General features: G+C 44.8%; 1 protein-coding gene across 4 annotated transcripts in view; it reads right to left on the bottom strand.

The window, feature by feature from the left end:
- LOC105195710 overlaps nucleotides 1-13,469 on the bottom strand; it is a 128,339-nt gene that overhangs the window by 109,991 nt on the left and 4,879 nt on the right. The window contains exon 1 of one of the 4 annotated variants that reach the window (XM_039459082.1): nucleotides 9,714-11,037. The exons of 2 other annotated variants lie outside the window; for them this stretch is intronic. The gene's annotated coding sequence lies outside the window, so the exon portion shown is untranslated. Of the gene's footprint in view, nucleotides 1-9,713; nucleotides 11,038-13,469 lie in introns of those variants that run through there. One more of the 4 variants, XM_011161244.3, reaches the window with a different exon arrangement.

Raw genomic sequence — 13,469 nt, 5'->3', positions numbered from 1 at the left:
ATTGCGCAGCCCGATCCGACTGAGAGTGCAATGTTCTTATAGAGGAATGCCCCGTGCAATTTTCAGCAACCGGAATACAAGCCCCTTGATTTTTCACAAGGGGGAAAGACTCGGGGCCGATAAATATTTATTATCGCCTGTAAATTCCGGAATATTATATCCCGAATATAACATATCCGGCTGGCTGTAGGCGCGGCCTGTGTTTTTCTATCTGAAAGATATTCAATCCGAGTCCACACAAAGTGGACTTTTTCCTTAAATGTGCGTCATCGTGACGCGCAAAAAGAATTTTCCAATTACAATAGCGGCCTTTTCGCCTTTACACCAAGCTTTCGTGTCATCGCGATCAAGTATTATAATAACGTTTCGCGGAAATTTTAATTCTGTGTCAGTTGGATCGAATAAGATATTTCGATAGCGAGCATCGGAATGATTTCGAACGGGCGAAAATGCGACCTCATCGCGAGTCCCCGGTCGTGTGTTAAGGTCGCCGTTTCTGGGACACAGTCCGTATTTAACATAATCATAAAATATACGATGTATATCGCGTCCGTCACCGACGCGATCTCGGTCACCGACCACTCGCGCTCCACCGCGAATAATGTCAATGTCGGAATATTGACAATAAAATATCGATCGTCCGAGAGAGCCGCGCGAGCGTCCCTAGGGTTATCGTTATCGGCGTGCCGACCGGCGACTCCTACCCGATGCATGCATGCGCGCATTCGGAGTCGAATCGAGTCGAGTCGAGGTCGTTCGCACCGTAGTGGCAGCGACGACGACGAGCCGCACAAGCCGGCATAATGTGCCGGCGCAGTCGCGGCGCGGCGTGGAGCGGCGTGGAGCGGAGTGAAGCGGAGCGGCGGCACGGCGTGCCTCTCGCAGCCGCGTGACTGCGTCAGAATCGTACGGTCGCTCCTCCCCTCCCCTGCTGCACAGCCCTGATCTCGGACAAGCAACGCGTAACGAGGTACCAACTGCACCGTAAAACCGAGTTTACTAAACTGGTGGTCGTGCGCCGCCGAGCCCGCCTGCCGATCGAGCCGGGCATCGGCGTGGATTAACACGTCTCTCTCGTTGAAAATCTCGAGCGACGACACGAAGGCCACACTTGGCCTCCTTTGATCTCGGACGGACTTCCATTGATACTATCCCGGCCTTGATTGCTGTCGCGTTGCAACATTAAGTTTATAATAATATGCTGCTTACATATGCGAGGTATATTTAGATTACGACAGCCATAGAATCTATAAATGAATGACGAGGTTGCTAATTTAAGATTAATTATCGCAGCTGCGAAACTTTATCTTCGCTTCTTATCGCAAAGTTCGGAAGCTTACGTACGGCACGGTTATAAAATAATACAGTATGCGAATTTTGAAATCGGTCGATTACTTTCACATCGTGTAGGCGGATCGCACTCTGCTAGATTGTTTGATTTCGTAAAACGACTGTTGCACTCGTAGGATGTGCATACCATGAAAGAGATAGACTGCGGAGAGGTAGGGGGGATACGTGTGCGGAATAAATTGGCGGATTTGAATATGTACGCGATGCCGGGTAGCGATATCATACATTTTTGAAAATCTGCCATTTCTGCGTAGCGTAAAAAAATTGCATATTTTTATAGTTAAAAAATTTATCGTCTATCATGCATTCGCTGTTAAAGCGATAACATTGCGCAAGAGTCTATTCAATATTAATGCGAAATTTTGCAGGCTTTTGCGCTTTGAAGAATCCCGAGTTTTTTTTTAGGGGCAGGAGGGGGGGATCTCGAATTTACCCAATTTTTTGAGAAACGAGAGACCTCACGGTAGGTGTGATCCGCGTTATTTTTTTACGTTCAATTTTGAAACTACAAGATTGATATACGATGGAATGTTATTTATATCAGCGTTTCATCAATATTCATGACGTTTCAAAACAGGATTTACACCACTTTTTCCTTAAACTAAACGGTCATATAATGCCATATGATATTACACATACGCTGTTACTCGTTTTGCCGTAACAGCACAGCAATAATATCTCGACAACAGCAGCTCGATGCCATCACAGAGTGTAAACATTTAACGCGTAACGGATATAGCGTCCAGAAGCATAATCGTGTCCGATTACCGCCAATCGGTTTTTCAATTATATCCCGCAGGTGTAATTGAGTTACAGCAGCGTGGTATACGCGAAACCGTCCATTATCCGCTTGTTTGCCGATTATCGACGATCCTTAGGGTGCTTAGACGCCTCTCTCGTCACCGATCGATGCTTCGCGTTTACGTTGTTCGGGACCTATCTCTGGAGCGCTCAGGAACCCTAAGTCAAATATTACCTAACAACCGCTACATCTCGATAAAGGAAAATTAATACTATAATGTAAAATTAATGTGATAATATAAATTATTAATATAACGTAAAATTAACTTCCGTAGTCCAACGGTTTTTTTTTTTGCTATTTTTCTAATCTAACAGGGTCACTGGTGTTTTTGAAAGAATTTCTGGGGAAAGATCTCAAAATAAAAATTTAAAAAAATAATTCTGATATACACACACCCTCTTTTCCAACATTCCAGAATACAATTTCACAATTGTTTGACCCGAAACATTTTTCGTTTTTTTTTTATACGTGTCCGAATTTGAGGCAGAATAATTCAGAATTGGAAATTTGGCTAGGTCTTCAAATCTCTAATAGGATCACGGAGGGTTAAAACAAAATGTTTTTAGTCTATTTTCTTGCGTATTCTACTGTCAATAATAAACTCGATAAAAACACAGGTTTTAAATACTAGTTTGCTAAGGCATAAGGTTATCCAACGTACAAGTAAAAAAAAATGAAAAAAAAAAAAGAAAATGTAGCTCCTATCGACCGATGTTTCTTTTTGGAAAAACCCCGCGGCTTTGGAGCGACAAATAGAATCGCAATGCAGTTCGCGTGACGAGAAAATCACGTATAAGATAGGTGATCGCGGATGACGTCAAGTGGCAGCTACTTTTCAAAGCGTTTTACAATTTGCAGCCACAATGCGTCAACGAGAATCGTGACGCAAGGTTTGCCGCGATAACGCAATTCGTGCAGAAAAAAAAGGTCGAAAGTTTTTCCTCGGCGATTAAAAGTGGGTTCGATCGATTTTCAGTACCGGTCGAGGAATCGTCGTGTCGCATTACGATGCGACGTAAAAAAGCGATGCTATGGAACGCAAAAGACAATGAGGGGGGGGGGAAAAAAGGAAGAAAAAATTATTGCGTTAGTCAGAGCCGCTGACGCTTGTCAAGCGCTAATCGCGCTAAAATAAATTTTCAAGTGTCGCGCCGAGCATCTAAGAACATCGAACACTAGAAAACGAGGATTATTCTGTATTGATGTACACTCAGAGAAATATTTCTTCGAGTAAAAGAAAAATTTGTTTGAATCAGAGAAATTTGTGCGTTGCTACACGGTTGAAAAAGAAAAAGTTTCTTTGATTTGAAGAAATATTTTGATAGTTTTTTTTATTACAATTAAGGAACAGTTGTGCAACACAAATCTTTTTTTAAATGAAAGAAATATATTCTTAAAACCAGAACTAAATTATTTCTTACATTTCTGTCAGTACTTTCTTTGAATTGAAAAATTATTTATTTAAATTGAACAAATAATTTATTTACTTTAGAAAGGCTAATAATTTCTTCAAATCGAATAACGTTCTACTTTCCTCAAAGATATTTTCATAATTAAAAAAAAAAAAAAAAAAAAACTATGGTAAAGAAATGATTTTATCAATTTAAACATAAATTTTTTCTGCATGGTATAAAACAAAGCTTCATGGGTTTCCTGAAATTGATTTCAAGTTTCTTAAAAAGTAGTCTTATCAGGAAAAAAAAACTTGAAAAAATTTCTCTCTCTTTACAGTATATTAAAATCGCAATTGCTGAGCGATAATGCGACCTTCCTTTGTAAAAAAAAATTACGCATAAGATAAGATTTATTTTAAAATATTCTCGGATGAATGCAGTCTTATGCGAGCGAGAAATACATGCATTTCGAAGAAACGAAAGAAACTTGTCAGGTCTTAGAAAAAGATCATCCTCATTCATTTTTTTTTCTTGCACATCTTTTTTTTTCCTGACGTGCAACATTATTGCGTCTGATTTCGGAGTTATTCTCGGATCAATATTAGACGACACTCCAGAATGACGAGTTTGTCGTCCACGAAGAAGGCAAACACACCGCATATGAACACAGTGTAACGACGAGATATTATTGCGACTTCAATTTGCGCGTCGCTCGCGGAACAAAAAGTAGGTATGCCTGCCGTCATGTTTCCCGGAAGCAAAAATCCCCGCGTCGCAAAAATAATCGTCGTGCGCTAACTCCCGACGCGCGCTCGCAGCTTTATTGCGTGGCGCGGATTTCGTGGAAAAGCCACTCTGATAATCTCGATCCGCGAGCGCCGCCGAGTGATGAGTCACCGACGCGAAATTATACTCCGTTTCGAAAAAGTGCGCACGACAATTTTCGCATTTCGACTCTCGCCGATGACACGCGCCGACCGCGCAGCAACACACGGACAAATTAGGCGGCCCCCGTTCGTAGGCCGAGGGAAGAGGGGATGATCAGTCGTGCTGACGGGCCTGGTTAACTAACGCTGATTAGAGAGAACTCGAGACACACACGAGTGGAGCGTAAGAATAAGATATAAGGGACGAGGAATAAATACACGGCGTCCCACTTGTGTGGCGTTAAAGTTTGACGACGGCACAGACGGATCGGGATCTGACCTTTTCACGCGAAAAATTTCGAGGGACACCACATACACACACACATATATGGTCGGCTTTTTAAACTCGATATTAAATATCATCATAATTAAACACCGGATGTGCAGCGAAAAATCTGATTGAATCTACAATAGTGTAAATTCCACTTGAATTTAAAATTTTTAATAAAAACTGGCGCAACGTTATATTTTACCTGGCCAATATTGACACTGGTTGTCCATTTTATATTTATTCGCGCTAACAGATAATGTGCCGTTTGAAAGTGCGCGAGCTTCGGCCAACTCTTACGCCTTTTTCTACTCGTTTGTGTTTTATTGGCGTTACGGATCTTGAAAGTGCCGTGAATCTCTCTTTGTATCGCGGCTCTAGCTGCGAGATATAAATAGGCCAGGAAAATTCAGTCGGCGACGATTAGCGCTCTCGGTAACGTCAGTAACGTACGGCGCGATCGATCCTAAGGGCCTGTTGCATCGCCGTTAGCCCTCATGGTTAACCGATTCAAACGACTGTCCTTTTCGAGATCAGTACGCCGATATACGGACGGGAGGGGTGGTGGAGTGTATATCGAACGTCCGCGTTAATCGATCCCGTGTACCATTGGCTGTAAATAATACGTCTCCCGAGTCGTTCATCCCGCTCGAGAGCGCACTTGTCTCGATTGCATTTCCCGTGCTACTGCAGATCGACGTAATGAGCCGCTCCACAAACGGGGTCTTTAAATTGTGAGAATAGGCAGACGCAGTAGCGTAAAGAGCGTGCGCGCCTCGTGAAGATCTTATCGTTGACCGTTTCGAAAGTTCAAACGCTCATCAAATGGATGTGTTAGACGTTACCGTAAACGTAATGTTATGGGGAATTGTGTAAGGGTGCCGCGGTGTCGCTCGCGTGTTTTCGATATAAATAATTTATTAATAATAACTTACGGAAAAAAAGATTTATTAAAAGCAACTAAGGACTCAACAGATCCATCGTAATATACGGAAAGCCAGGTTTCTATGTTGAAGTAACAAAGTTTTATAGGTGGATAAAGTGAATGATTAAAACTATAATCATATTTGTCAAAATAGCACAGCAAATTTGTTAATACAGCGAGACAATTTTCTGTGAAAATCAATCGAAAAAAAAACTGTCACGTTAGCAATTTTCATTGTACACTAAAAAAAAGTTTTTTATGCTCGAGTAAATATATTTATTTTAACGTCATTTCTTTGATTTAAATAAATATTAGCTAATAGTATAAAATAATTTATTTTTAAACTTGGAAAATATCTGTTTAAATTAAGGCAATGACGTAAAAATAAATATATTTACTTGAACATAAAAAATTTCTCTTCAGTTTAACGAAAAACTAATTGCTCTAACAATTTATTCATTGTTTGCAGCCACGATTTCTTTGTTGAACTATCAAATCTCCTTGGTTATAAGTGTTGAGCTATAGCTTTGCTGAATCGCCCAATCTACTTTTTTCCGTGAATAAGTTGGATTTAGAGCGTGCGAAGAATACAAGAAAGAGGAAATGTCACAATTTTCGGAGCGGATCTTGGTGCTTAATATTTTCATATTAATTATTAAATATACTATATTTTTCAGTTCTACAAATTGCCAATATTGTTTATCGCATTTGAGAACGATCGTAAACTAGAAATATACAGCATCTAAATTGATCGTCAAATTTAACCCTTTAAGACATCGATTTCGTTTGAATAAAGTTTTTCTTCATAATATGATCCAAAAGGATCGTATTATCTTGATGAGGAATTTTATGAGTAGTATAAAATTAATTTTCAAAAGATACGATTTTATACAAAATTATGTGAATTCATGTTTACATGTGTGCCTCAGCTAGAGAATTAGATCTTTCGTACAATCATATTAATCCTGAAAAGCTAATTGCTTTAAGATGAGTAGTGATCGTAGCGCAGAGAATCATGCGTTTGCTCTCTGTGCCGAAGATCCGGGTTCAAATCCCACTGATCAGAAACATCTGATTTTATTCGATCGCCTTCCTCTCGAAAGCAATGGCAACCACCGAGGGTATCTTGCCATGAAAACCCTTCTAAATTAAGTTCGAAACTCGCGTTTAAACTGGAGATCACGTATGTCTGTGTAAATCGTGACAAGCGCACACCACAGAAATACGAGGCGGGTCACCATAGAAATACGAGGGGGTCACCACGCTCTATAAAGAGCTAAGGACTAGAGAGATATATACTTATCACATTCATCACTTTTTATCTATTGTTTGAAAATATAATGTGACATGAGCTTGGGCATGGTTTTCCGGTTTAAAAAAAAGTATTCTCAGCTAGGATCCTGAGAATTATTTCTAAGATTAACATCAGATGACTGACACGAATAACTTGAGCGATAACTTTTGTCTCCAGTATCCAATGTGATCTTAATCTGTATTAAAAGGTTCTAAGTTTGACTCGTGTATAAATATTTCTAGTGAAATAACAATTTCTATGTATAAATGTATTTCAGATTCCAAACTCTATCTTTGTTACGTCTGAAAAAATTGACAATTGAAATTTACTTTCACAACAGTTTTCATATTTTAAGATGACATACGTTGCTAAAAATGTCATAAAACTTAAGGTATTTTTAAGTTACACAGGTGCATTAAATTTTATGTATCTATAACTGAAAAGTACGTTCATGAAATTTAGTGCTCTTTTGACATTAAATGTTTTTAATGTACCTGCTTGAAATTTGCTTCCATTACATCATACTAAATTTTGTTGCTTATTTTTAACCGCCTAGATAAGAAAGTGGAAAATTATCATTTTTACCTGTTTCCGTGAATAATGTTATACCAAAATCAAATGTCAGTGAATTTGCTGTTGAAGCTTACAATAGCTTGTTTAACGAAAACATTGTTTTTCGAATTAAAACGGAATCTAGTTCCATTTAGAATGAATTAAGAGTATTAAGCAGATAAACATGCTAATTTATTATTTATATAACATTTGGAAAGCGAATGTGTGTGTATATATATATATCTCAAGCCTTAAAGAGTTAATAACTAATTTGTTATTTATATAACATTTGAAAAGTGAATGTACATAATTATGCATATCAAGCCTTAAAGAGTTAATAACGATGCTTATGTTTGATGACGAACACATTAAAAAACTTGAAAAAATTATTCTGACTAGACTGATATTTCTGAAAAAGTATAATTGAAGAATATATTTAATAATTGATATAAAAAAATTGTTAACTTTCCGAGGTCGCATGGAGGATTTGAAGACTCCAGCAAATTTTCAATTTCAAATTATTTTGCCTCAAATTCGGACACGTACAAAAAAAAAGTAAAAAACGTTTCGGGTCGAACAATTGTGAAATCGTATTTTGGAATGAAAAAGGCGTGTATCAGAGTTTTTTTTCCAGATTTTCTAGAATCCAAAAACCCTTTCAAAAACACTGTCAGGCATCAGTGGACCTCTTGTGTTCAGGGAAGCAGTGAAAAACAAGGTGTTCTCGGAGGGTCAAGCACCAAGGGAGGGTCCGCTCCGACCGAGAAACGTGGCACCCGCTTTTATTTCAAGTTGTCGCGCTTTCAGACATTCAAATGCATACGAAACTTTGAAGTTTCCACTGGAGCTGTGCTACGGTCGTAAGCTGATATTCCACGTGCGATCGCCGGAAGCGAAATGTTTCCCTTCGTCTCCGAGCAAAGTAGTTTGCGCGATATAACAGCACAACGTGTAGTTTCTCCGAGATAAAGAAACGCAACGGGAAGAAGACGGCAGGCGAGGGAGGGGTGGAGGAATTATCGCGCTGCAGTTCGCACGCGTGAAGAAAGGCTCTCCTTGCCTTCCTCGAGGAGAGGCTCGGCAAGCGCGCGCGTTTCGGTCCCAAAAGGAAACGGGAAGCGCGCAAGAAACGCGCGCGCACGCCGGGGCGAAGCAAAATGCGGTTGTGCATGCTCGCGCGCATACACACGCACGCACGCACGCACGCACACACGCACATACGCGTAAGCAGCAACAGCGGCACTCGCTTAGTGCTGCGGGGGCACCACGCCGCGTTACGTCCTGACCCGTATTATTTTTCTCTCGGCGCGGCGCGTCCCCACTTTCCGTACGGTCGCTCGCGCGCGCGCTCGCTTTCCCCCCCTGCGCCCACCCCCTACCTTTCCTCGAAGTGTCGCCTTCCCGCGCGTCTGCCCCCGCGGCTGGCGCACGCACGAATTACGCAGAGAAACGGATAAACAACACGCGAGAGAGCGCGTCAATGAAGACGGAGCGGAGGGAGGGGAGAGAGAGAGGTCGGTCGCGCTTGACAGCGGCCGCTGTCGTCCACATCAGCCCGCCGCCGCCGCCGCCGCCGCCGCCGCCGCCACCGCCACCGCCACCGCCACCGCCACCACCACCACCACCACCGCCACCGCCACCGCCACCGCCGCTGCCGCCGCCGTCTTTCGTTGTCAACATCTCGCGCGGCACGGCGCGGCGCAGCACGGCGCGTCATCGAATTTCGCGATCGCCCCCGTGGTACACGCATTCGCGCACGCATCCGGCGGGTTGGAGGCAGGGAGACAGCGGAAGGGAGATGCACGCGGGGCGGGCGAGGAAAATAACGTAGCGAGAGAGAGAGAGAGAGAGAGAGAGAGAGAGAGAGAGAGAGAGAGAGAGAGAGACGGATACATGGGAGAATGAAAGGGGAACAAGGGGGAGAAGAAGGATAGAGACACAAAGACGGGGGAATGAAAGGGGGAGAGAGAGACGCCGGTCAAACATGGCAGGCAACGATGCGCCTCGCGGGCGGAAAAAAACAAGATTTAATGCGAGCGAGCGTGCCGTCGCGGACATGACGCGTGGGGACGAAGGACAACGAGGGGGAAGGGAGGAGGTGGAGGAGGGGGAGGGGGGGGGGGAGAATGCCGAACAGCGGTACACGCCGAAACGCAGGTACACACGCCGCCAATTGCGTAGATTTGCGTAAGTAGTACTCACGTTCTCTCTCGGAGCACGAGTCAGTCCGTCCCCGGCTTCACCGATTTGTGTGCCTCCCGGCGAGAAAAGCAGCAGCCAGTGGAAGGATATACAGCGGAGGAACGTTATAGCGGAAGAAGAATCGTGAAACGACAACGACGACGACGACGTGTCGTGGTCGCCGGTTGCCGTCGTCGTGCTGCGCCCGACGGTGGTGATCACACACACGCGCGCGGGGTCACGCACTCTTTCTCTGCGCTCCGCGGGTGACTCGTCACCGGCGATGTGTGTCTGCGCGACGGAAAAACAACACACCGACGTCCTTTTCCGTCCTGGTCGCCTCCTCCTCGTCTAACGCACACGGTGCGCCGTGCTCTGTCACTCTCCGTCTCTCTGTCTCACTCTCTCCCTCTCTCGTTCTCTCCTTCCTTTGGCGCGGGCAAAGAAATGAATTGAAAAATAAAAAAGGAAAAAAGAAACGAAAACTAAAACCGACACCGCACTAACAACGCGCGTCACGGTACACGGGCACGTATTTTACGCAAACGTTGTATTGTTTCTATTTTTTTTTCCTCCTCTGGATTCTATTTGAATCGGAACAACCGTCAGATGTTGTTACGAGATGACGCGCTGCGCCGCGACCGTGCACATGCGAACGTGCTCCGTGTGTTTCACGCACGAGACTCCTGTCTCACTCGCTCGACGCGTGAGTGGACGATGACGGTGACGACGGCGACGTAACGACGATCAAAATGGCGTTTGTCGGACCGCCCGCGCGCGCGATCAGGTGGAAAATGCCGGAATGCCGCTGCTAGGAAAGATCGACTGACTGCCGAGGTCCGCGGCCCTAAGTGGTTTGACGTTAAGAACGAGCGGAGCGGGCTACGCGGGTGCGAGTGAGACGGACGCAAGACGGCGGGAGAGGGATCGAGCGAGACGGAGAAGGAAGACGCCGCGGGAGTGAGAGTGGAGGAAGCGGCCGTGCGAGCGAGAGAAACGACGGCTCGGCCGCGACTGAGTGGGGGTAGACGATGCCGGGCGGGTAGGGATAGCAGGGGCGCGATCGCGCCTCTCCTCCCTCCGCCCCGCCACACGCCGATCACGCGCTCGGACGACTTCGACTGCCTTCGATTACTCTCGACCGCGAGAGCAGGGCCGTCTAGAGCGTGCGGTTAGGCCTAACGTATCAGCGCACGCATGCACGCGCGCGCGCGCGTGCGCGCACACACAATTTTCTCTATGTTATTAAAATTATATTACATGCGCTTAGCTTTTCTCGCCGCTCCGCGGCTTTTCCAGCGAGGTGTAAACACGTTTATACGAGATCGTGAGAATTGTGAAAACGACGACCGTTACGATCATCGCCCCCCTCCCCCCCTCTAGCTCCCCTCCCCTTCTCCCTGCATCTCGGCGGAATCTTGGAGCTTCTCGAGGGAACAAAGGCGAATAAAGGGCTTGGAAAAAACGAACGCGTTCCCTTTCGTCTCTACCTCAAGCGAAATAATGCAGATTCGCACGCATCCCAAGGATATCCCTCTCCGTGCGCTCACTCGTCCTAAGGCGGCCGACGCCACCGCCGACGCCGCCGACGCCGCCGCCGCCGCCGCCGCGGCCGTGGGTGGTTCGCGCGCCGCTTCTTCCCTCCCCCGGAGCCTTCTTCCTTCTCCTCGCCTCGCCGCGCCGCTCTTATGGCCGGTGCGCTTCGCGCGCTCGTTCGGCCGTCTCGCGAGGAATTTCTAAAAATCAATATACGCGTGCGAGGAGGAGACGAGAGAAGGGGCCGCGAAGCGAAAAAAAAAAGAGAAGCAAGAAAAAACATATTCGATATCCCGTTCTCCCCGGGCGCTCTTCTCCTTTCGTCCACCCCTCCCTCTTTTTCCCTGGATGCCTCTATCCCGGCTTTCCTTCCGTTTCTCTTCTCTTTTTTTTTCCATTATCCTCCCGCGAAGCGAATTGCGCGCAATCTAACCCTCTCCTTCTCTCTCGCTCGCCGTTTCGTGCGAACGGGCGATAGAGAAGGAGAGACCACGATCTGTTTCAAGGAAGAGAACTCGTCTCGGAGGAAGTCGGAGGAGACCTCGCGCGAGCTGGGCCTGATGGAGGCGCGGGAGAGTTTATTTTCTCAGAAGCGCGCCGCGCGCTTGGTATAGTCTCTGCCGCCGTCTTGGCCTCCCGAATAAATTTCATTCAGAATCGTCCGCTCGCACGCGAGTCCGGTCCCTCCTTCGCCTTCATCTTCGCCTCTCCCCGTACCTCCCTCTGTCCCTGCCCCACCCCGCGTCGCGGCGCGGACGTGATGCACCCACGATGGGTCGGACACGCGGGTGGTAATTAAACGGGTTAACGACATTTCGGCTCATATATGTTCGGCTGAACAATGTAATTCGCTCCCCTCGGCCTCGATTTAATTGGCAGAAATCGCATCCCGTGAGAAGAGATCAGGCCCGATCGCACGAAAATCGGTCCGCGTTAACTGTACCCGGATGATAATGCGTCCTTCTTATTTATCCACGTCGCGATATCAATCTATGCCCGATTGTAACGTATATACGCCGCGCGGTGTCTCTTCGCCGTACAGTTATTCGCCGCAAACGAGGCTGCATACGTTACTTTCGAGAATTACTCCAGCATTGAAAGCAGAAGTGGCTAGTTAAGCTTCAACAGCGTAAGCGGATAACGCGACGTTGTTCCACGCGATTAATTTCAAGTGGACCTCGAGCGGGGATTTAATTCCAAGGTTGAGAGCGTCACACCGACGGAGAACGTTATTATTGAGAGCTGCAGTCGGAAACGTTCCTCGTCGACGAATCTGACGTTGCTCTCGTTTTACGAATTACTCCAAATTCGTCGCCTCCGAGCGCGCCGTCGCGTCGTTAAATGAGAAACACAACGCGACGACGTCTCACGTCGCGCGCGATTGTGATCTAGAAACGGAGAATCGCGCCAGGCAGAGTTGATCGATCAAGGCTGCCTGGGAGCAATCGGGCCAGCGAGAGATATCGCGACCGGATTCTGTTCGATTGTTCGATTCGCGTACGCTTTCACCTTTCTACTTCGGACCCAATGCTCTTTTTGCAGGCACGCGCTTAGAAGCGATACGCCGCTTGATCGCTCGCGAGAGCACCGAGAAACGCGCAGTTCTAGCAACGATTCTCACATTTTTGAAAGTCAATGGAATTTTGCACCATTTTTTTTAGGGTTCAGACTAAGGATACGAATGTATCGTTTATTTCATCTTCTGTTCGAAGTAAAAATATATGAGCATCCAGTTCGAATGTTTCGAACAATTCGAACTTTATTAGTTCTATTACATCTGAAGTTCGGACAGTAGAAAAGATTAAGTGAACACAATCAGAAACGAAAGAACAATTGTTCGCGAATCTTCAAAATTATATAAAAATCATGAAAATATCAAAAAGAAAATCAGACAGGGAATTACTTAATAAATCTCGTAATAATGAAACTCGATGTAATATTTACAAAGAAATAATAATAATCTTAAAGATATTTCGAAATTTATACATAATATATGTATAAATCCATGACAAACATAAACATTTATCTGAACTTAATATGAATTATAAACTCAGTTTTATAATTATCAACTTTTAATGCTTTTTTAAAAAGTATATGATTCATTTCTCATTTCTGTAGTACATTTTATATATTACAGTCTGTTACTTTGAAAACGCATCTTTTCAAAAATATTATTTTACACTTTAATTATTTTCTGTTTGTTTTATTTATAAATTACTTGTATCCCAATTATACAAGAAT

The sequence above is a fragment of the Solenopsis invicta genome, chromosome 16, assembly GCF_016802725.1.
Source record: "Solenopsis invicta isolate M01_SB chromosome 16, UNIL_Sinv_3.0, whole genome shotgun sequence".
Classification (NCBI taxonomy): Eukaryota; Metazoa; Arthropoda; class Insecta; order Hymenoptera; family Formicidae; genus Solenopsis; species Solenopsis invicta.
This window is presented reverse-complemented; position numbering and strand designations above follow the sequence as displayed.